The following is a 25,257-nucleotide window of genomic DNA, read 5'->3' on the forward strand; positions in this document are numbered from 1 at the left end:
CCATCTAATACTCATTTACTCCTTTGTTGTAGTGACTGCATTTCCTGAGCATACATCTTATAATTGCCCATCTATGTTGTGAACTTTCTAAGAGATGGACCAAATCCATATGGCTTGGTTCCCCCAAGGATTAGATTACCCACAGTCATCAGCAAGCATATGTACAGAATAAATGTTGGTGAATTCATATTATTAAAATAAAATACTGTTGGATGTGGACCAAAATGAAGAGGACACTTAAGTATGAAACATTTAATATAGTGCTCTGGTTAAAGGTTATTTTTCAGGGGAAAAAAGAAAGCATTCTTCTAGACCTGTGACTAGTAAATATTATGTATTTGATACATGGCATATCTTGGACACTCAATAAATATTTGTCTAATAAATAAAATGTCAAATAAGATGTTCGAAATTGAGTTGATGTTAATGGTTAGATTTCTTCTAATGATCCAGGTCACTCTTTACGTCAGCATTCTATCCCTGTGCTTCTGCTTTCAATGCAGAAAAGAAACAATCAATTGCCCTGAGACACCCTCACTCACATGTCCCGAAAGGTATGACCATGTTCGTACAGAACTGCATTCTTTTGTGAGATAGGCAGATGGAGTTCACCCCGGCTGACACAGTACTGCGTTCTATGGAAGCTCTGTAGTGGACGGGGTTGGGATGTGGGGTTCGGCCCTCTTTGAGAAAAACATGAGCCAATATATTGGACTTCACTTGGGCTTTTTGTTGATGGCTAAGCCTCCAATAGGTTTAACGAGAGTTATCAACAGACAAAAATTTTAGAATCATGAAAACTTCAAGCTGGAGGGAGTCTCACAGGATCATTTTGTCTCATTCCCTGACTCTTGGACATAATGTAGCATCATTCTTGCTTTATTTTTTATATATTTATTTATTGATAAAAAAAATTAAATATTTACATGTATTTCTTTATTAACTCATTTAAAATAACAAAAATAAGCCCACTACATGTTATCATAATGTAAAACTATGAAAAATAATTATCCTTTCCAAAACAAACAAAAAAGGCTGCAATACGAGCGACATTGTTTTATATGTTTGCAAATCTCTTTAATATTTAGCTTAACAGGCAACTGGATTCTCATCTGTCCATTCCTTCAATCTGTTTCTGTATATTGTTTTGGTTGAAATAAACGAAGAAACTCCAGCCTCACACAAGACGAGTAATTGAAAATGAAAGAGGCATTTTAATATCTTTTCAAATAATCGAGGATATTATTTTCAGCCACTACACCAAAATTTGACGTTGTCAAACTCTGAGAGGAGACTTCATTTTTCTGAGCCTCAGGGCTGCTGTGAGAATTACATCGGATAATACCTTCAAAGAGCTTAGGACGGTGCCTGCTACATATGTGTGTGTGTCTGGGTGTGTGTATGACATTTACGTGGTACATATGTATATATGCATATACGTACACGGGGGGTTATTAAAATACGAGATGGGGACAGAAAGACCCTAAAATATGAGTTATAACACATATGGACTCAGGTGATCATTTTAGATTCCACATTACAACTACTCTTTATTTTTCTTTCTTGGTCCAGAATTTTTGTTCAGACTTGCTTGCTATTTTATAAGTTATTTTATACATGTATAAAAGAATCAAACTGCAAAATATAGGTAATACTGTCTTTTCAGAACCAGCCCTTGAGCACTGACTAAATGCAAAAACTTAAATGTTCTTAGCCTTAAGAAAATACGGTAGCACACATTTTATATATACGTAGATATATATACTTACATACTTATAAATAAATTTATATATAAAATCTATATAGACAGAAAGACACATACACATACATCCCAGTTATAAAAAGTGGTTTCTTTGCTTTGAACTGAGATAAGGTAGTTAAAAAGCTTTGGTTGTTGATAAACATTACCTGCTTTCACAATACGAAGACTCTCTGGGCCCCCAGTAGGCTAGATGATCAGATAACTGGTCACTCAGGCTGAAACTGGATGGCAAGGGAATGACTATTGTAGCTACCAGCTCAGAGAAGAGTGTCTGGCATGTAACAGATTAAGAAAAGTCTAAGGGCAAAAGCCTCTTGTTCCAGGAGCCAGCTAGTACCGAGCACGTCAGGAATCTGGACCCAGGCCTGGCTGAGCCCAAAGCCATGATCCTCTTACTCTTGCTCCTCACTGTCTCTGGAAGGCAGGAGGCCGTGGTGTGTGAGTGGCTCCTTCCTACAAGGCGTCCCACTGCCCTTCCTCCTTCCACAAAGTACAAAATCTGAAACCCGCTTCTCACTGCAGCAATGGGAGCCGAATTTGTTACTCTACCACAACTACGGACAGAAGGTAGTAGGGCTTAAAAGAAATCATCCCCCAGAAGGAATTTCCATCATCTCATACATATTTGGAGCTAACTGGAGCTTAGGAAGGCAGGTTGGTTTCTCATATACCTACCTACAAATAAATTGACCCTGGTAAACCATTTCCTAAAAATGGTTCTTCTGACGCCCATCCCAAAGTGAGTGGTTTTGTGTGGTCAGAGCGTTGGTTTCTGGGTAGTTAGTGTAGGATGAGATGAACAATGTTAGAGTTAAGGGGGCCGGGGGTGGACAGCACTGCCTGCCTCCCTCCTTGGGCTCCTCAGACCAGTTGCGAGGGATGAGCTCGTTGGTTGCTGGCAGCGCTTTTCAGGCTAAATGGACTCTAGAAGCGGTTTGGGTCAACCCATTATTTCCCAGTCCTGACCTCCCTCTGCCCAACTAACTCCCTCACTTTTCCAGGGGTTTTCCTTTTTTTTCTGTTGATTAAGCCAAGGGCGAGGCTTGGATCTTACGATGGGAAAGACTTTAAACAATTTGCATTTGAAAAGAGGAAGTAGAAAAAAGAAAAACAGGGCAAGGCCGAGCCAGCGGTTTCCTACAAAGCTTTGACAACCTCGCAGCTGTTCACCGGGCTCTGGCCCCGGGGGAAACCCGTAGCCCGGACGCTGCTCTTCTGATCTCCCTTGCCTAGGCTGACGGCTGTAACCTTGCCTCTGTCATTTCTCTTACCAGGTAAGATTCTGAGATTATGCTACGTGACCTCTGGCACCACTCAGTCAGTTCCTGACTCAGTCATAGCCAAAGCTGTACTTTTCTTACAAAAAGCCAGAATAGAGGATGTTGTACAAATACCACCTCGCTTTGTCCACAGGGTTACCCAGTGCGGAAGACTGTATTATTATCCTCACGTCACAGATGGGGAGGGTGACACGTAAGCCGAGTGGCCAAGTCATCTGGCTGACTCCAAGGCCTGATCTCCAAACTTCCAAAATGTCTTCCGATCAGTTGTGTGCTGGTTAAAAACAGATTTCCAGGCAGAGACCCAGATTGGGCAAATGTGGAGAGCAGCCCCACTCTGTTTCTGCAAGCTGTCTCTCTGGTGAAGGCAGGATTTCAATCTTCAAGAGCTGCTCTACATCTTTATATACCCTGCTTGGCACAGCCCTTGCTCATTGCTCAGCTCTGATTAATCGTTCCTTCCTCGGGGTTCTCAGAGCACTCTGTTCTCATTGCTAGTACGGCAGGAAACAAACACACTGTGTTAAAATTAGCCATGTCTGTCTCCCTGCCTAGTTGGGAAATTACTTGATTTCCAGGATCCTGTTTCTCTTTCACTTCCTCCTCTTGGATTGCTTCTTCCATTGATCTTTCCATAGCTTGGTTCTCCTTACTCAGGAGCACAGATTGGCCTCCACTCAAAAGTTCCCTCCTCAGAGAAACCTTTTCTGATGACCTCAAGAAGTAATCAAGAAGGCCATCACTCATTCACTGTCATATTACCCAATTTCATCATCTAGCATAAAGCACAGAGCTTCCCACAGTAGGTGCTCAATTAGAACTTGATTATCCAAAGGCAGATTAAGCATATTTTTAGGGCACCAGGAAAAGAGGTACCAAATATTTTTTTTAAAGATGTTGACATATAGTTATATTTTTAGACTATAGAAGTCATGTGAAAATAAAATTAGGCTCTTGCTGGCCTCCATTCCACTTACATTATAGCCTAGTATTATTTTTATATAGAATTATATATATGTACATATATATATAAAGATTTTATTTATTTTAGAGAGAGAAAGAGAGAGTGCAAGTGGGGTGAGGGGCAGAGAGAGAGAGAGAGAGAGAGAGACTCCAAGCAGACTCTGCACTGAGCACAGAGCCTGAGGCGGGGCTCAGTCTCACCACCCTGAGATCATGACCTGAGCTGAAATCAAAGACTTGGATGCTTAACCAACTGAACCACCCATGTGCCCGCATTAGAACCATATATTGAGAATTGGCTTCATAACCTTTGGGGGCCTTGAGTCTCTAAAGATTTTAATCAGGCACTAGTATACATCTGTTAATATCTTTGCTCTCTAAAAACGTTTTGAAAATAAATTGGGCAGGTATTGTTACCTAGTTCTATCTTGAAGTAGTTTTAAAAAAAAAAGCAGCACAAAAAAAGAGGAGATAGCATCAGATTTCACAGGTTAAGGGCTGAGTCCTACAAGACTGCCCCCCCCAGTCCCCACTTCACATGCCAATCCCAAGTCCAGTTTTGTCACCTGTGCTTCTGACCTACCAGCTATATACTGAAGGTTCCAACGACCCCCTCCTTGGGTTTGATTAATTAGCTAGAACAACTCACGGAACTCAGAGAAAAATTTTACTTACCAGATTGCCAGCTTATTATAAAAGGATATAGTTCAGGAACAGACAGATGGAAGAGTTGCATAGGGCAAGGTATGGGGAAAGGGTATGGAGCTTCTAAGTCTAAGGGCACCACTCTCCCCAAATCTCCACAGTGTTCACCAGCCTGGAAGCTCCCTCCCAACCCCATCCTTTAGGGATTTATGGAGACTTCCTCACATAGGCATGATTGATTAAATCATTGGCCATTGGTGACTGAACTCAATCTCGAGCCCCTCATCCCTCCTCAGAGGTCTGGGTGTAGGACTGAAAATTCCAGCAGTCTAATCACATGGTTGGTTCCCTTGGCAACCGGCCCCCTCCTTAGGTTCAGTCCTAAAGTTATCTTACTAATATAACAAAAGACACCTTTGTCACTCTCAACACTTAGGAAATTCCAAGGGTTTTTAGGAGCTCTGTTCCAGAAATGGGACTCAGAACTGATATATACAAGTATTCCCACTTTTCAAAAGTTTGAATTAGAACACTTTTAAAAAAAGAGCGACGTACCTCAGCACCTGTTTTCGATAACCAAACACCATCTGAAGAGGATTCTCACTTAGTGGAAATAGCGTTCAGTGTTTGTTGTGCATGGAGCCTTTACAGAGGCAGCGTGTACCGAGCAGTGAGAGGGGCTGCTTCCCCGGGAATCACACTCAGCATCAGACTGCCACAGCTTTGAACTGTGTCTGGGAGCGTCTGTGTTTTGTCTCTATTTTGTGCAACTGCTAGCAAGATGTGTCCTAAGGTATTGGAAAAGCCAAAGAGAGGTTATTTTGGGGGTTTGGGAATGGTCACAAAATATTTTCATATAAATTGCAGTTTACAAAACCTTTCATGGGAGTGCTCTACTTTCAGATAGTGGGGGAAACCTGTGTTTCTTATTATAAATTACAATATTACACCAGTCAGGGAGGACCCAAATGCCAGAGCATCTACAAATATAGAAAATAAGAAAATGTGGGCTATGCACCTTATTTTTTAAAAAGATATTATTTATTTATTTGTCAGAGAGAGAGAGAGAGAAAGCACAAGCAGGGGGAGCTGCAGGCGGAGGGAGAAGCAGACTTCCCACTGAGCAAGAAGCCTGATGTGGGACTCAATCCCAGGACCCCGGGATCATGACCTGGACCGAACGCAGGTGCTTAGCCGACTGAGCCACCCGGGTGTCCCTGGGTTATGGACTCTATAAAAGCGATTGAAACATAGCAGCAGACTTGTGGAAACCATCGCCTTCTAACTAGAAAAGGGTCAGCGAGAAGTGGAAACACTTGGTCTTTTCATTGAATCAGACATTGTGATTAAAGTTTGACTGGACTGACATTCTTCCCTAGACTCGGTGATGACAGATCAGATTTTCTCGCTCTGTCCAGCTTTTAAAGAGAGGATTCTTACAAATGTGTTGTCCTTTATCAATATTCTCAACAAACTTTGGCAAGGATGTGCCTCAGAATGAAACTACTTTTATTTTCACCTGTAAACGCAGGCAGGGGTCCTGTAAAATCTATAAAGAGAAGCAGTGTGAGAAGAGAAAGGCATGTCACTGTTATCTCTGAGGAGCTATCCCTTTCCAGAACCTAAACTGGGCCAGCAAAGTATTTCAACTCATCCTGATTCAAAATGAAGATCAGATGGAGGGGGTAAAAGAGGAAATGAAGTGAGAAGCCTAAGACTGTAAGGAGATTAGGGATATATGGTCCCAAAAGGACATTTAGCAGAAATCAGGGACAGTTCTCCCACACAAGAGAAGAACATTTATTAAATAATCTTTTGCTGCAACCTCCATTAATTTGTTGCTGCTGTTGACATAGTTTCCTGACTATCTCTTGGTTGAATTTTTGCAATAGCAGATGAATCAGTTTATCAATATATAGTGAGTTTAGTGCAATGCTTACACATTTTGATATCATAGGATGGTAGATATTTTAGAAATTAGGAAATTAACTCTTTTACCTACGTAGAAATTAATTCTGGATGGAATTTAGTTAATGCAGGGAACCTATTCCATTATTAGACACCCTGTAGTGTGAACTATAATTGGCTGGATAATAGCACTTTAATGATATGACTTGATCCAAAAGATAAAATTGAGGATAAACAGAGAATAAAAATGAACGCAAAAATGTACCTAACAGAATCTCCTGCCAGAAAATCAGGTCAGTAATCTTCACTCAAAATTCATTCTCAAAGCCAGCATTTTGATAAGACCAACAGAGAGTCCGTGGTTATTTTCTGCTGAGAGCCTGAATTGTCAAGGGGTTTGTGCTGCTAGTTTGATGTGCAGGATGCTTTCTGGGCTGTAAGAAGGAAAAATGTGTTTTTTTTCCTATATTACATATTAGCACAATAAATGACATACTACATGATGATTCCAGGGCTGGATAATTTAGTAGCTCATCCAGCTCATCAAGGATCCAGACCCTTTCTGTCTTCTTGCTCTGCCTTCCTCAGAGGTTAGCTTTGTCCTCAGATGTGTCCTCTCCCACTTCAGGATGGATGCCACACCTCCAGGCATCACATCTTCACACAAAGATGTCTCACCGTTGGAGCAGAGAAAGAGAGCACTCACTTCCCTCATTCATCTTTTGAAGAGATCAAGACTTTTCCAAAGGCCTTCCTCTCCTATCTCATTGGCAAGAATTGGGTCGCAAATGCCCATTCCTGACCTAAATAACAACAAAGGCAGTGGTTACCATGCTTGGCTCAGACCCATCCTGGCTTACACCCCTGGGGCTGGGGAGAAGCCCAGCCTCCCTTAAAGTTTATGGCCCACTGATTCCTGAAAGTACTTGGGTTTCTACTGACAAGGGTAAAGAAGAAAATGGGTGTAGGACAGACCACCCCATAAAGAAGGCAGTGTAGGGGTGCCTGGGTGACGTAGGCAGTTAAGTGTCTGACTCTTGCTCTCAGCTCAGGTCATGATCTCAGTGTCATGAAATCGAGTCCAGCGCTGGGCTCCATGCTCAGTGGGGAGTCTGCTTAAAATGCTCTCTCTCCCTCTCCTTCTGCCCCTCCCCCTGCTCTCTCTCAAATAAATAAATAAAAATCTTTTTTTAAAAAAAAGGAAGACTGTATTTTGACAGTCAGTGGTGCACAGAGAAAGGATTATATCACCCTCGGGTGTGGGCGGTGGGGGGGGGACTGATTATTCACAAGTTTTTTTCAAGTATCAAGATGAAATGTTTTTGCCATTTCCACTTGGGCTTGGATATTTTTTTCTGGATAGAAGTAAAATAAGTCTAATTTCTTTTGTTGTGCCAACTGCCCAAGCACAGTACTTAAATACAGTTCTCACGTGAGTCCCGGCTAACATCTCCCAGGCTCCTCAGCCACTCCTCGTGGTCTCCAATCCTTCACTGGTCTTCTCACCACATGTCCCTTATTTCTCCCCAGCTAACTACAAGAAACTGATCTTTTAAGACCTAGCTCTGGACAACCCTTCCAAGTTCTCTGTGGCCATTATATACTCCATGCTCTTTAGTCACTGTCCTCTCGCTCTCTGCCTCAACACCAATATTTATGGAACTCCACACGCCGGCCAGTGTGCCAGAGGAGTTATGGAGAATCTCACTGAATCGTCATACGAGCCCTATGGAACAGTTCTAATTTTATCTCAATTTCAGAAGTGACAAAATTGAGGCACGGAGAAATTAAGTAATTTGCTCAGGTCACACAGTGTATAAATGGTGAGGCCAGGATTCAAAACCAGATGATTAGGCTTCGGAGTCCCGGCTCATATGCACCACACTCGACAGCCTCATATGGTCTTACCTGTATCTGCAGAGCGCTCCTTGCCCCGTGCCTGGCACATCGTGAACACAAATATTTGCTGAGTGAATGAATGATCGTGGTCATTTTCTTCTACATAACACCATTTATTGATTTCTTCCTGAAAAATGTAACACCCCATATTGAAAACACTACTGCAAGTGTTTTTTGACCAGAAAAAATAAATGACATATGTGGGAAGTCAAATAATGCCCTCCCCCCAAAGATGTATACATACGAATCCCCTGAAACTGTGAATGTGCTCCTTTAAATAGCAAAAGAAACTTTACGGACATGATGAAGTTAAGGATCTTGAGATGGGGAGACTATCCAGGTGGACCCAAGGTCACAAGATCCCTAAAAGAGGGAGACAGGGGTGACAGAGGCAGAAAGCGCGTGTGTTGAGAGAAGCAGGCATCACAGTCAGAAAATCTGAAGATGCTACTCTGCCGGCCTTGAAAATGCTGGAAGGGCCATAAGCCAGGGAATATGAGCGGCCTCTAGATTCTGGAAAAGGCAAGGAAATGAACCTCCCCCTCCAGCCTCTGGAAGGAATCCAGCCTTGCTGACAAGTTGGTTTCAGACTTCTGGCCTCCAGAACTGTAGGAAAATTAATTTGTGTTGTGTCAAGCCAATAAAGTATACTTTACTGTAACAGACATGGGGGGGGGGCGTGAATAATTGAGCATAGATACTTTTCTTGATGTGGTTATTATGTTTCTACTAATAATTCAGCATGTCGATGTAATCCTCTTGATACTAGACACATGGATTTTCAGATGGCAAGTAGATTAAAATATAGATTCTCTCCATTTTCACGTTCTTCTTTAAAGCATCTTAACGCCTGTCTTCTCATGCCACCAGCTCTGGACTGTCACCACCATCCTAGTGCCGTTTGCTGTTGATGAGGCTCCCTCAGAGGTTTGTCTCCCAAGAGGCTCGTTCACAGGAAATAACACAGTCCCCACGTCATTGGGGCTGCCTTCTAATCACAAAGTCTAACACTACGCTACTTATTTGGAGTCAGATTTTTTTTAATTCTAAATTTCTAAAACCTCTGTCTATGGGAGAGGAAAAGAAGAGTTATTTCAAGTCAAATCATAAAGTATCCCAACTTCAAAGTATTTCAAATCTGGAAAATCCGTGATAGAAGGAAGTTTCTAACTTCAAGAGAATCGTTGCATTTAGGATATGAAATATTTATTATTTCACTTAGTTTTGCCTACCTACTTAAATTTGCATTTTATAAATAACTTATGCCTTGTTCTTCCTCCTGTGAAACAGAGACATTATCTGCCTCACAGTCCTTTAATAATGAGTTTTGCTTGGGAAGTTGGTATATTTAATTCCCTACACCATGCTTCTTAAAGGGTGTGGGCCCTGGACTGGCAACATCTGTGACTTCTGGGAGCCTGTTAGAAATAAAAATTCTTGAGCCACATGCTAGTTCTACAGAATCAGAAGCCCTTGGATGGTGCCCAATAATCTGCTTTAGGGCTTGGAGCTATATCGGGTAATCAGGATCAGAGTGTCAGATATCTAAAGACCTTTTCGGAAAAGTCACTCACATCTCAGTGGCTAAGAATCCTTAGATAGAAATTGTCTTCTGGCAAATTCTGAGTACATGTTTCCTCCATTTTAAGCAAAGGTAACCCTAAGAAAGGAGAATCCCTAAGGAAAAAAATAAGCAAGGAAGATTGTTTTCTGCATAAAGAAAATCACAAATGTCACCTTTCAAGATGCTCCCATTAGTTGTGTCCTCTAGTTTCTACCACTCTAAGTTACAATAGGGTGATAAATAGTATCTGTCTACAAGTCTGCTAGTCTGCAAGCATCATCATCACAGAGGGGGATCTGTCAGTTCACCACTCTTTTCTTTGAACCTAGCCAATGCAGGACACACAGAGAATCTCAGTAAGCGTCTGTAGTCTGAATGCCTATTTCCCTCGTATCACTTCTCCAGGCCGGAACTCAGATGTTTAGAATTCTGCATGTCTGATGCCTCAAATGCTAGTGTTGGGCCTTTGGTGGGTTCTCGATAAACACTAAATGAATGAATCAATGTTAAATTATGATGTACTTATCAAATTCCACTTCCACTACTAACATGATCATAAAATTTTGCTGGAAATAAGTAGACGTGGGTCGGTGCTCAAGGTATTTCCATTGTACTATGATTTTGATTGCAAAATACTTGACATGAGAGCATTTAGATTGTGCAAGCTTTCTGTAGAGTTGAAGAAAAGCCAGCTAGCAAAAAGATACACAATTATTTCAAATTAACCTGAATTTTGACCACAATCCATTTTATTACATCTGAACCAAAACACAGTTTATAATGATGATGAATCATATTAATTACTTACATAATAAAATATTAAGTAATGCTGATAACTGTATGGTTCCAAGAGCAATACGGTGGTGATTTTATAATAAATCTGTCACTGCAAATTTGCCATGTAATTTTTTTCTAGGTATATTTCTCATGAACTAAGTGACATTCATGTCCAAGCTTTTATATTCATGGTTGATTTCATGAAAGGATCCCAGCCCTTGGTTTTCTAACCAGATATGCAGAGAATCAAATATACAGCAATTTTGTTTCTTGTTGTAACTGGCTTTGGGAGATGGAGAAAAAGTACATTACAATAGAATACTGAAGGAAAAGAGTCTTTCCCCCACAAAAACAAGCTTGTTTGTTTAACCATTAACCAAAGTTAAACACTTGTTGTTTTGAATATGCTAATATGTATTGTGTGTGACTTCAGGTGGGATTATAACTCAATCTTACTTGTTTAGGAATCCTTTGTTCTTTAAATTCGGATTAGTGTCTCCCAAAAGAACACAGTTTGGGAAAGGCCACTAAATTCCAAAAGCAAGTATTTAATCCATCGTGAAATAATATTCATAAAAAGAGGAACTAGGAAGGCCCACCAGACACTGCATCGGACTCTGTTTTTACTTGTTAGGCCACTCCTAGATGGGTCTTTATTTTTATTTTTAAGGACAGTAAGAAGAGCATAGTTTCTACTATGGAAAAATAGAAATGTTAACGTAATGGAAAAGTTTAGTTTGAAAATTAAAAAAAAAAAGACATAAATAGATCACTACTTTATCAAAATCCAGAACCTTGGGGATTAAGTTATATCCGTTCTCTTTAAATTTTTTTTTTTTTTTTTTCTGTGTGTCAGAGTTAGTTGAGAGATTTCTAAGCAAAAGCATTAAGATCCCTTTCCCTCTGCCAAGTGAATGTATATGCCAGGGCTCTGGACTCACTCAGACCTAGGTATGAATGTGGTTTTGTTCCTGTTTTGGTTTTCTTCATACTGTCTCAATAATATTGAACTCCCAGGTTTGTTACAATGAAATGTGATAATGAACACAAAGCCCCCCCTTAGTGCTCAACAAATGTTACTGTTTCACCAGCCCTCTCACATCTGTCTAGGGCTTTATTCACTTGGGGCTGCCTTACTCTGCCTTGTGTTGTTAGAGAACCGTTAGTAAGAATGTGTCTTAAACCTCTTACATCCCCCCATGGACCCCTGTGAGCCCCCCTTAAACCTCTTACATCTCCCCATCCCTGCTGTAAATATCCCTCCTTCATCTCAAGAAGGTAACCAAACCTTGGCATTCTGTTGGCTCAATGACTTTTCTGTTACAGGGTTAGAAATAAGTTAACAGATCCCTAGAAGACATCTCAACTTCTGCTGGTTTAGATTGCAGAAAACTGACAAGAGGCAGAGAGGGTGGAGTCCAATGTTGTCTTTCGTTCTAGTGGGGTAAAGGGTTAGGGAGGCAGGCTCCTCCCTGCCTCCCTGGGGAAGCAGGGAGAAGAAGAGGGAAGCATTTCAACTGAAATTGAGATGAAGGGCTCGACAAGATGACGTTTGAAGATTTTTGCAGGACACTGTTAGTAAAATATAAGCTCCAGGAATGCAGAAATGTTTGCCTGCTCCCCCCCCTGGCAAACTATTCCTAGCACCTAGAACAGTGCCTGGCAGATAGCAAGCAAGTATGTATTTAATGACTGAATGTGGAGTGTGTTAAGAACATGAAGGATGGAAGTTCAGGGAAGATGGAGAAAAAGAAGAAGATTAAGGATAACTCTATGGTTTTAAAAGTGGGAAGGTGGGAGAAAAACATTATCAGTAATAAAAATGAGTAAGTGAAGAGAAAAAGCTGGTCAGGGTGGAAAACTAAAGATTTGGCTTTGGATTTGTTGACCCTGCTTTTTGTGAAATACTTTGCATATAGCAGGTGCTGAAAAATACATGTTGAACTGAGTGCTTAGCAAGCAGTTGGAGGTATAAGACTGAGAATTAAGAAAGTAGTCGGAGCTAGTAATAGAGGACTCCCAAGTCCCTCTCTGGAAATGGTGAGTGAATTCTTGAGAGATCTCAGATATAGAATAAGTGTGTTCCCCTGAACAGCAAGGGGTATGCACATTTTCTGAAGTCATGTACAAAATAATTTATGAATCACCTCATTTAAATAAAATTTAGGGACAACTTCCAAATATTTAGTATTGGAAATTTATTGTTTTCCAGCCTGTGGATTAACATTTTGTCTGACAGGTTCTCTGTGGCAGGACTCTTAACTCTAAAGGGTCTAGGAAGATTCAATGGTTTTCAGCTTTTTAATCTATAGCCGGTAAGACTTTTATCAATTATACAAAATTTGATGGATCCAAAGTCTATGACCTAATTGACTTGGTTAAAATGCATTAATTTATCACGCGATAAGCACAGAGACAGACAGTTAAGTCCTGCCTACTCCCATCTCTCTCTTTAAGCAAAAACAAAATTATGTGCTCCTCTTTAGTCCCTTTGGCAGATGCAGAAACCCTCGATTTTATGCAATACTACTAAATGATGATAAAGATTAAGGTTATTTGCATTTACCATTTTTGAAGCACTGTGGATAGCTGCTTGCATGGTCTGTGTCTCACCATGTGGCTAATATACTTGTAATAATTAACAGTCATGTACAGGATTTGGAAAAACTGCTGCCAATATGGCCCCCTAGGGCAAAAAAATAAATTTGGAAGCTTACCAGAAGATACAGTAAAGACAAATATTGTAAAAATTGTAAAACAAAAATTGATTACTAGTTTAAACCCCTCAGAAACAATCATCAGTTTGAATCCTTCATTTCACTTCTACTTCAGATGGTCATGGTGGTTCCTATATCTAGAGCTCTTTATTACTGATACTGATGCTCTTGTATTCATAATGTCCTATAGTGTGATAGACAGCTCCTGGTGTGGAATCGAAATGAAGAATTGAAGTACTGGATTTGCAGGCTCCTGGGAAGCTGCCGAATATGCTTTCCTTGTGATAACCCTGATGCATTATAGTTACTGCTTCTGCTACTGTAATTACCTTAAAAATGAGATCTATTCCCCAAAGTGAGTTCAGGTGTGAGAGAGAGCAGACTCAGGCAGGAGGAATGGTGACTAGGGTCTTGAAGAAAGGTTTCAGTAATCTATAGTCTATGTATCCTTGGAGAAGACATTCTGGTTTGGGGGCACTAAAACAATGGGAACTAGAAATGACCGCCATACCGTGTCAGCTGACATCTTGATACCCACACACTAAAAGCTAACAGAGGTTTCACAGGATTCCCACTCAATTAACCATGGTTGTAAGTGTTTTCCTGAAACTCTGTATCCCAGCGGTATCTCTCCACTTGACAAGTCACTCTCTTATAATGTCCTTTGGTGATGTGGCAATCTCTTGCGAGTTTGGGAGTAGACAAGTTCCTTTAATTCTGAGGTTGAGAATAATAGAAACCCAAAACCCTGTCACAATCAAGGTTCTGATGAAAATGGTACACAATCACCCATTTATATCAAAGCTTTTGTCATTACCTCTCAGAAAAACCACTGACCACTCCCCAGACTCCCCAAGAAGTAAAGCTCAATTTGATATGTGTCTCTAAGCAACCGCATGTAAAAATTCCTAAAACGTAAAATGGTTTGAAAATTCTCCTTTTCAGTTAAAAATAAATAGTGAAAATCAACCATTCAGAATTGTATAATTTAGAAAGAAAAGTCCTCCAGTGACAGCTAATGTTCATTAGCTTATGTGGATTCCTTCGGATATCTTGTGCACTAACATCAGCTGTATTAGAACTATCATTTCTATGTTTTAAAAAACGTATTGAGGGGCGCCTGGGGGGCTCAGTCGTTGGGCATCTGCCTTCGGCTCAGGTCATGATCCCAGGGTCCTGGGATCGAGCCCCGCATCGGGCTCCCTGCTCCGCGGGAAGCCTGCTTCTCCCTCTCCCGCTCCCCCTGCTTGTGTTCTCTCTCTCGCTGTGTCTCTCTCTGTCAAATAAATAAATAAAATCTTAAAAAAAAAAAAATTAACATCAGAATCCTACTAGGCAACCTGTCTTGTAGTGTGATACTTAAATTTAATAATATCTTGGACATTATTCCAAGTCATTAGATAGAAGACTAGCTCATGGTTTTAGTGACTACACAGATTTCTATAGTATATGTGTATCCTCGAATTCCAATCCTTACTAAAGGCTATTTGAGTCATTCCAGGGTCTCCATTATAAGAAACATTTAAAAGGCAATTCTTATCTACAACTTTATATAACTGTGCAAGGATATCTGTAACAGAAGTTTCCATTGGTGGGATTTCTGTATTAGAGCATCTAAATTCAATCAGTGCAGTCAAGACTCCTCAAATTTACTAGAATGTAAGCTGCTTCGGAGCAAGAATTATGATGTTTCCTTCACTGCTTAGATTAGTGCCTGGCACATAGCAGACACGCATATTTGCTTAATTAAGTAATGTAGGTTTTATTTTTCTCTTCAGAGAGCTGCTTGTCCATGTAGTTTACCTATTTTTCTATTAAATTCTTGGGTTTTTTTTTTTTTTCCTAAGAGTTCCTGGTAAAATAAGAAAATTAACCATTTTCCATGTGTTGCAAATACTTTTACCCAGCTTGTCTTTGTATTTCTGTGTATTTTGCCATTTAGAAAGTCTACATTTTCATGAAATCAAATGTATTAACCTTTTTCTTCATGCTTCTTTTATGTTTAGTTTTTTTCCCAGCAAAATAAAAATAAGATTCAGGTAAGTTTTCTTCTTGTTCTTTCAATGTGGCCTTAAGGGTTTTGTTTTGTTTTGTTTTGACCTGATATTTCTATTTTGGTCTCTATTGATTGGGGAAAAAATGCATTATATAGAATGAAGAGTACACAGGTAGGGAATCACCAAGGTAGAGAGCTTAGATTTGTGCCTCAACACTGACCCATTTTCATTCTGGATTTCTAATCTCTTTTCCCAAACACGTAAAAATAACTTTGTTAGCATCGTTTTTAATTACAAAAGTTATTCGTGTACATTGTAAAAAGTTCAACTTACCAGAAATATTTAGAATAAAAAGCAAAAATCTTCCTCCACTTCCTCTCTTTGCCTCTATAATTCCACTCTCTAGAAGAAATCTCTGTCAACACTCCCTGTGGATTCACAAATATATACGCACGTATTAGTGGTCCTTTATTTTTTTCTGCTTGATATTAATGAATCCTAATATCTGACATCCTGTATGTACATTCAGTACATATTTTCTGAATGTAGCCCTTCTAAAGCCAGTGTACTACAGCTGATATCACATTAGTAAATTGAATGTATATACACGTTTGTAATAGCTTTGCAATGGCTGCCTTCATTATTAGGATATACCACAATCTAATTAGTCACTCTATTCCTGGGCATTATTTTCCTGTTTTTAAACACTGTGAGCAATGCTGCTATGCCCACCCCTATTCATGTTTTTGTATTTATATGTGATTATTTCTACAGATGAAGTCCTAAAAAATGGAGCTGCTGGTTTGAAGGTGACATGCATTCATAGCAGAGTGGAGTTGGGGAAACGTAGAGAAGCCTCTGTACCATTCCCAGCTCACTGTAATGACTCCACCTTGCACACTGCCTCAGGGTTCTATTGAAAATAGGTTTTTTTGTTCATTTGTTTAGAGTGTGAACTTCTGAACATGAAAATATCAAGTAGAAAATCATCTGAGTGTGGGCTCTCGTGTGCTTTGCCCAGGATTTCCACTTTTCAGGATCCATCCTACAAAAACACTCTCGTGAAGTGAAACAGTGTAAGTTCAGCTCTGTAATCCAGCTAAGATGAGAGACAAGGGGGTTAGCTAACAATGTGAATTAGTGGGCTGAGCGCCCCAAGGTACTTGGGGAAGGTACTTGTAATGGATAGAATTATCAGTTACGGGACTGGAGTAGAACTTAGGAGAGCATCTCCACAGACAGATGGGGGAGGGTGGGACATCTCCCTCCTCTCCGGGGGTGGGCCCATCAGCTAGGACAGTGGTTCAGGCTTCTAACACTTCTAATCACGTAAGTTCTCTGAGCAAGCTGCTCCAAGATGCGGAGGTTTGCAGACCGCCCCTATCTAACCGCAGGAGATGCCCTACCATCGCGGGGTTTGTTCAGGGAGTGCTCAGTAACCAGAAGGGCCGGCCCTCTTCTGGACCAGGGTAACCAGGAGTCAGCTAAGAGATCCTCTGTCTTTTCCCACCCTCTCCTCTTTCCTGCTTTGCTTGGCTTGAGGCCAAACTATCTTCTAAGGAGGAAAGTTAAGGAACTTTAATTAGGGTTTTGAAATTCAAACTCATAACAACCTTGTACATTTGATAGCAATCACCAAATTGCCCTCTGAAGAGGAAGAAGTTCTACTTCATACTTCCTTGAATAGTTTCCTTGACACCTTGATGAAACTCATTAAGCTCATTAACCTTCATTTTTGCCAATCTGATTTCTCATTCTTATCCACATTTTCTTGAACAATGCTCATATAAAAAGACACGAAAATCTCTGCACCCATTTGTAGACTATTTGTATTTCTCCCATAAATTGCTTGCTTATGACCCACGTCCTATTTTTAAATGGGGTATCTTTTTCTTACAGATCCGTAGGAATTCTTGACACGTTCTGAATATTAACCCTTTTAATAATACAGTGCAGGTGTCTTAATTATATGGCTTCCACCATACAGATATTTTATATGTTCCTGTGCTTAGAACACGCTGAACCCTGGGTCCATCCCAGGTCCACCCCTCATCCTCCAGCTTATGACAGGAAGGAGAGCAAATGCAGTTCCTGAGACTGGGCTACTAAGAGCTGTGAAACCTTGACAGGACTAGTAGAATAAGGAGACACTATTGCTGATGAACGTTGCAAAGAAGCTTCCAGATAGACTTGCATTCCTTTTTCTAGCACTGGCAGTTGTGGGGAAATCAACACAATGGTTATTTTCATACGCAAACACGGGACTGAGGCCCTGCTCTGCAATGGAGATGTTAGAGAAGTTAGGGCCTTGCTTAACAGAACTAAGCTGCCTTTTGCGAAAGAATCAGTTTTCCCACACTGTAGGCAGAGGCAGAGTTCTAAGTGAGGAGAGACACTGCCTCCTCCCTGTGACTTACTCTTTTTGAGATGTACATGTTCTTTAAATAACTGCTTTCAGTAAATAAAACCCCAAGACACCCAGAAAACCAGGCTGGCAGGATCTTCACCTGGAGGTGGACGGACAATGGTATGCAAAAATGATGAGCTTGGTCAAACTCAGTCTTGAGCCAGATACTATTTAAAACTGGAGAACCCAAGCCTTGAGAAATGTTAGAAAAAAGAAAATTTCTCTTTGTTATTAAGTTATAAGGGGGTATTGTAAGGAAGTGGTCTCTTGTCACTTAACGGGTCTCTCTCTGGTCCCGGGGTTCACCAGAGGTGACCGTCCTGCGGAGAGCATATTGCTTTGAGTAGGTCTCCTCTATATGAAGTAGACAGTCCTACATCGATCATGCCAAAAAAGCTTGTCCTCGGGACAGGACACGTCACCTGTAAAAGTGATATAATATAACCTATCTTCAGGGGTTCTTTTGGCAGGTCCTACATTGGGATTGAGGAAGAAGTACTATTTTCTTTAACCTTACTCTCTACACTGTACTGAATGGCACCCCAGGGTGGAGTGGAGAACCTGGCTTTTACTTGTCCCTAGGGACACAGAGGCCATATCCTAAGAAACAATGTGATTTTAACAAAGAGACTGCATCATCCATAAGCACAAAAGAAACCCAGCAAATGGCCAACCTTATATGTACACTGCCTAAATTTTATGATTTCAGGGGCCATTAAAAGAATTTGCAACTTCCAAGAGTCCTCTCCTACTTCCTGGTCCTTCCCCTCCTACCTTATTAGAATAAACCTTTTATACAAAGGATAAATTACATATATTTACAGAGTGAAAACATTTTCCCGAAAACAATTGCCAAAAACACTATCCCAGAGAGAGCTAAAACCCTATAATCCCATCACCCTGCTTAATTCTTCTTTTTTTTTTTAAAGTTTATTTATTTAAGTAATCTCTATACCCAAGGTGGGGCTCAAACTCACAACCCTCCAAGATCAAGAGTCACGTGCTCTTCCGACTGAGCCTGCCAGGTGCCGCCAGACCATATTCTGATAACACATATCTAGTAGATTTCTGTTTCTGATAGCAACTTTATTACTGCTGTAAATATAATGTTCAGATCACACGATGACGATTTAACATCTACAGGAGTAGATGCAAGCATGGCAGCTACGTGTGTGTTTACATCTAACTCTAAATAAGCACAAAACTGGACTCTTTGTCATGAGTCAAATTTCAATTTTTATGTCTTCATAAACACATAGTTAATGAAGGAAAACGAAACAGCAATGCTGGGGGCAGGTGACTCAGTTGGTATATCCTGGTCTAAAGGAAAGGGATGGTTCCCAGCCTGAAGTGGAACAAAGTGTCATCAGTTAGTGCAGCTGAAGTATTGGATCCAGCAGAGAGCTGCTTAATCTTACGCTGGGAAGTAAAAAAACTAATTAGATGAAAAGAGTTTCTCTCGTCAGTGTCACCAAGTCCCAGCTGTCCTTCATTATTTCCTCCAGCTGCGTGTACTTTGATCCTAATCTTAACTGGCCCCAGTTGTTACTGCCAAACATGTAAAGTTTATTATTTCCTGTAACAATAGCAGTATGTTCATCTCCACATGAAAGAAATGTAGGTATATCATTTTTAAACCAAAATTTGCTGGGAATATTTTCAGCAAATTTACTTTTTCCAAATGTAAACACAGCACCCGAACCGGGCACCACCTCCTCGGGGTCCCCCATGCCGAGGGCGGTGCGGGGAGCCTGTGCCTGAACCGGAAAGGTGGCAGGGGCGATTCGGTGGGGCCTATGGTAGCGCCTCAGTCCCGACGCGGGCTGCGGAAGCCCCCCCTGCCCGGGCCCCCATAGCGACACCCCAGACATCGGCTGCTACCGCGTCCCCTGAAGTCAACAAACCCCTGCTTAATTCTTTATCACCTTCGACAGGAATTCAAAATTTTTGCACAGTTGCGATCATGTGCCCATACAATAATGTATCCTGCATTTGAAAAAAATAAATAAAATGTTACACAGCTCAAAAGTCCCTGCTCCACATAACTACATAGACATGAGCTATCCTGGAAAAACTGATCTTGGTCTCAGGCACTTTCATTTGAATCACAGCTCCAATGTAGGCAGTATGACCTTGGGCACATTTCTTAACCTTCTGACTCTATGTCTTCATTTCTAGGATGAGATTCTTCTCGCTTGCAGGATGGATGGGAGGAACAGATATGATGCATAGGCAGCAACTGACTCACAGTGGGCAATGACTGGGAGGTAGTATTCTTATTTCCTCAGCTGATGGTTTTTGGCCAAGCACTGTGCCAAGAATTCTTTAGCTCCTCATCTATTTAAATCCTAACAACCCCTGCAGATAGGTTGTATTATATCACTTTTACAGGTGACACGAAGGAAGTACACGAGGTTAAGGCACTTGCTCAAGGTCACGAGGCATGCCAGTGGAATCTGAACTAGGTTAGGGTGAACAGTGCCTTCCTGGTCACTTCTATAAAGCAGCACAAATGCCACCTAAGAATAGCAGATGACCTCTCCCCTTAGCACATGAATTTGCAGATCCAAAAATCCTAAGAAGGACCGAGTGGATGAGGTATAATACTGGTTTAATTCTGAAGATCATGAACAAGAGAAGGATAATAAGGAACTCAGGAGACACTAAAAAGAGCAAAACCATCTCAAGGAAAATTGACCTAGATGGGCAAATTTCCTAAACATCGTTCACTACTCTGATGTCTCAGGAGCCACCTTGAAAATTTCAAAACTTGTGTACCTTACCTCAAAGGCAATTTGTAGAAAAGAAAGGAGATAGGCATTTTCTGAACGCTCTCAGTGTTTGGATTAGTAAAACCGGGAAAATAACAAGTGCTGTCTCCTAGGCCTGTTGTTAAAATTAACACAAATACCAGCAGGTCCCTCACAGATGAAGGACTTTGTTTCAGAGCCAGGACACATTGCCGCTTTGAATTATATCCAAGTCTGTGGCTCCTCTGGGGTCACTTGACAGCACGTGATTGCGATGCTCAGTGTCCAAAGGCTGGAGCTATTAACTGAATGTTGCTAGACAATGAATTATTTCACAAACACTAAAATATAAAAAGTATTCAGAGCCATCCAAGTATGAGGACATTATTCATTTATGCTTTTCTCAAGAGAGCTACTTTAACAAGAAAGAAAATGCACGTCCCACCTTCGTTCCTTCTCCCTAAAGTAATACCTCCTCCAAAAGACAAAAAGGACCAACACGTTTGTCCTTGAAAGGCGGAGCCCAGGAATTCTGGAGCTCTGAACACCCTCTCCCTTTCTGCGAGGGACCAAAACTCCTGCCTCACTTGGTGTCACAGGAGTCCCCGGTGCGCCAAGCAAATGTGTTTACTTCTGCTGCCCGCCAGCCCGGCGGGGAAGGGGAGTACCCTGGCCGCGCCACACTTTCGCCCCTGCAGCTTTCCAAACAAACCGAGGCGGGATGGGAGTGTCTTCTTGGCTGTGGAACTCGATCCTCCTACCTTGTCCTGAAGCCACCCGCTGCTTTTCCCCGGCCCTCCCTTCGTGGTGATTTTCCTGTCCGGGACGCCCGGGAAGGGCGCGCGGCCGGTGTCCGCCCAGCCCGAAAGGTACGGGCTCGGCTGCTTTCCCGCCTCCCTGCTCCGGGGACGCGGAACCCCTAGTCTCCCTCTGCATTGCACCTTCCTTCGTGAACTTGGGGGCGGCCGTGGTCACCGCGCGTCTGGCGCCAGCAGCCGAGCAGGAGGAGCTTCCCCGCGGCTCCGGAGGCGCTCGGCGCAGTCGCCTGGGATCGGGACCCGGGCGTGGAGGGCAGTGCACGGCCCGGCGGGCGCCTTGGACTCCCGCGGCTTCCCCGCCTGGTCCGTGGAGAAGGAATCGTGCCCGCGCCGCCCCTGACCCGGGCCACCTTCCTCCGGTTTCCGCCGGCCTCGGGATTCGGCGGCCCGATGCGGCAGGCGCCGCAGCAGCCGGCTGGAGCGAGCGGCGGTGGGCGGAGAGCAGCGGGCCCCCAGCCACCGAGCCCCGCACGCTTCTGCAGCCTGCGCTCCTGGGCCTTGGCCGGTAACTCACTCCCGCCGGCTTCCCTGCGGGTTGGCATTGCCCGGGTGAGGGAGACTGGGGATCGGGGAGACCGAATTCCCCACCCTGGTTGGGGCGGCCTGGGGTCCATGCAGCCTCTGAGGCTGAGCGTCGCGGGTGGGGGGCACGCTGAACCGACAGCCCCCTCCGCGCACCCTCGCGTGAGCCCGCCCCCCGGTTTAGGGGCTGCGGGGTACCCGCCGCGGAGAGGAGCTGCGGGGCGCCCGGATCCCCAGGGCGGGAGGAGGGGCGCTGCGAGTCGAGAGGACCTGCTTTGGGTCCCGCTTTTCTCTAATCTCGGGGGAGCTTGGGCACTCGCGTGCCGGCAAGGGTGGGGGCTCCTTGCTCACCGTTGTTTTGTAAAAGGGTCTATTCGCGAACGGGGGCTAGAGGTCTGGAAGGTTCTCGTCTTTTATCGTAGAAAAATTTCCAACAAACCCTCCTTCCCGCCACAGTAGAGCTAGACCTAACACAACAAGCACCGAGGCAGTTGCGGGGGGGGGGGGGGGGGGAGCGGTGGTGAGAAACTCGCAGGGTTTGGGCTGCCTTTAGTTTTCAAGATAACAAAGGAGCAACTTGTCATTTTGAGGCCCTTGCTCTAGGGTTCTCTGGAGAGCTCAGCCTCTTTCTTCTGTGCTGTTATTTTGGCTTAAAAGAAAATCTATAGACGATTTCTAGAAACTAAAACCCCAAACACCTTCTTATAGGATCTTCAGTAGAAGGGGTAGGGAGAGAGGTAGGGGGGGAGGTGCTCGCTACTAAAAGGTAATATTTAAAAACTGTATGTGGGAGAGGGGATGAGAATAACATCCGTGGATGCCATCAGAAACCACATAAACCGCAGATTCTAAGCTCAAACAAGTCACATGCATCCGAGTACTATGCTTAGGTGGATAGTTAAGGGAACTGCAGGAAGGCCAGAAACTCCTTGCCCTCGTTGGCTCTTCTCCCCATTTTCACACTGAGGTTTAGGTTTCTGACGGCTGCCTATGCTCTGCTGGCCTGGATGTTTGACTTTCCGGTCTTCAAACTTCCTCTCCCAACTGCAGACGGTGACACTATCTTTTTATTTACACGGAGATGTTAAGTATTTGGGAAGATCTGCTCAGGCTGCCAGGTTATTTTCCTTTTGAAAGCAAGCTGATTTGACGTTTGTAAATTGGTTTGTGTAGCTTCCTTTTCTTCTCAGGAAGGATTGCTTTTCACACCCAGATATGCAAAAGAGACAGTCAGATTGTTTTGTAATCTGTTGCCGCTGAGTAAGGCCAGCTGCCTCAGAGACACTTTATTATTATTATTTTTTAAATTTGTTCATTTTAGAGAGAGAAAATGGGGGAAGGAGGGGACAGGCAAAGGGAGAAAAATCTTCAAGCAGACCCCCTGCTGAGCACAGAGCCCAACACCAGGCTCCATCTCTGGACCCTGAGATCATGACCTGAGCTGAAATCAAGAGTGGGACGCCTAAGCAACTGAGCCACCCAGGCACCCTGACTCAGAGACACTTTAGATAATGGCAACTTTGGTTTATAAGGAGAAAACTTTTTCAGAAACTGATTGTATTACCCTGATCTGGCTTCCTGAGCCTTCCTTAATTGTTCATGTGGAGGAGGAGATCTTCATTCCTTGCTCAGTGGGGCTTCTTTCCTGGAGCGATATTTTTACCATAGTCCCTGAATGTCCCAGTCCCAGATTGTATGTCTCCTTATAAAGATGCAATAAAATGAGACCACATTTCAGTAGATTTGTTGGAAATATTCAGTTTGTTCTTACGCCCCAAATCCATAAAAATCTTTGAGGATCAGAAAGGAATAGATAGTAATTGGCAGAAGAATACCATTAAAAGACATACTGTTAAAACAAACAAACAAACCCAAAACGTAAGTCTGTCCAGCTGTTGTCTTCTGTTGGAGATACTTCTGTGTTCCACATCATGTGGAATACTATAGGAGACAGGTGAAATATGCCACATTTCCCATATGTCTCTGACAAACATCCTTTGCTAGCCATACAGATTACCACTTGGCTTCCATCCAGGGTTGGGGGCCGGATGGCTATTTAATATACATTCCAGGTGATGCATATCAAGGCGGTAAGGAAAACACAAAACTCCTGTGGCACCCATTATGATCTCCAGTGTGTTCACATGTGTTATTTTATTAAATCTTCCCACCAACTGTATGAGACAGGAATAATTAGCTCCATTTTATAGTTAAAAAAAAACTAAGATGGTCCCAGCGTAAGTGACTTAGAATGGATCACATGAAAGTCTGCTTAACCTCTGCCTTACACCATCCCAGGAAACCTCCATAGCACACATTCCTCACAGATTCTTCCATTCTTTGTGCATATGCTTCACCTTTGTCTTGCACACACTCAAGTTATATATCCTCTGATCTGAATATACTTTCTTAATTGCCCCTCAGTCTGGGCGTCTTGAACAGGGGGTCTGTATGCTTTGCCTTTCCTTCTGATAGCTTCCGACTTTCGTCAGTTAGGTATGTTCTGTCTTCTCTGTGTCTTTGATGTGCCACTTTGGTGTGCTGTGTCTGGCCAAATTCAGGAGGATATGTTATCTCCAAGGGATTGTGTTCCAAAAATTCTTTTCATTCTGAATGTATTTTTACTGAAGTTCCTATTCAACCTTCTTGCCTGGAAGAAGTCTTCCCAGGGGTACATCCCTACGCTCACAGTTTAAATGAACCTCTCCTATTTATTCTAACTACAATGGATAAAATAGCACACATCAGAATTTCCAGGTGAACCCTTTATGGGTTAAAAATAAAAATACATTTGTTATTAGACTGTATGTTAATTATGCTTCAATAAAAAATTATTTGATTTGGAGCAAGCTTGATGTATAGCATACAACGGATGCATTGGACACTACAGCGTGTCAGTAGGAAACTGTGTTTCTGGTTCTGTATTAGGATGTCAGAAGCACTGTTCCCTCATCTGGTGAGGTAGCAGGAGTTCTTTCCCCTGATGGTGACTCCCAGCACTGAATAAGCAGTAGGGTCTTAGACTTGATCAGGAACTTGGCTGTGATACAGTCAGGCTAAGAAGGGGTAAAATGCTGGGGATGAGTTTGAGGGTAAAAGAAAGTAAGGAGCAGGAGGACCTGAGTCTCTGTTCCATGCTCATACTTCCTCTTCTTGGAGACTTTTTGTCATCTGGGGGTGGGGGTGGTGGCCAGCTTACCATTTACTGTCAGCCTTCTGCATCGACCAGGGAGGGGCTTTCCTTTTCT

General features: G+C 42.5%; 1 protein-coding gene and 1 long non-coding RNA gene across 8 annotated transcripts in view; one reads left to right on the forward strand and one right to left on the reverse strand.

Moving 5' to 3' along the window:
- The window catches only part of LOC118544896 (uncharacterized), a 59,144-nt gene extending 37,575 nt beyond the window's left edge, over positions 1 to 21,569 (reverse strand). The window contains exons 1-4 of one of the 2 annotated variants that reach the window (XR_013444175.1): positions 21,431 to 21,569; positions 15,846 to 15,940; positions 8,467 to 8,584; positions 5,206 to 5,438 (exon numbers count right to left, since the gene is read on the reverse strand). This is a non-coding gene — a long non-coding RNA (uncharacterized LOC118544896). The remainder of the gene's footprint in view (positions 1 to 5,205; positions 5,439 to 8,466; positions 8,585 to 15,845; positions 15,941 to 21,430) is intronic. The other variant, XR_013444179.1, reaches the window with a different exon arrangement.
- ST3GAL6 (ST3 beta-galactoside alpha-2,3-sialyltransferase 6) overlaps positions 21,398 to 25,257 on the forward strand; it is a 60,700-nt gene continuing 56,840 nt past the window's right edge. For 4 of the 6 annotated variants that reach the window (XR_013444167.1, XM_078062608.1, XM_078062754.1 and 1 more), the window contains exon 1: positions 21,854 to 21,992. The gene's annotated coding sequence lies outside the window, so the exon portion shown is untranslated. Of the gene's footprint in view, positions 21,539 to 21,853; positions 22,037 to 25,257 lie in introns of those variants that run through there. The other 2 variants (XM_078062683.1, XM_078062650.1) reach the window with 2 other exon arrangements.

The sequence above is a fragment of the Halichoerus grypus genome, chromosome 1 (genome assembly GCF_964656455.1).
Source record: "Halichoerus grypus chromosome 1, mHalGry1.hap1.1, whole genome shotgun sequence".
Lineage (NCBI taxonomy): Eukaryota > Metazoa > Chordata > Mammalia > Carnivora > Phocidae > Halichoerus > Halichoerus grypus.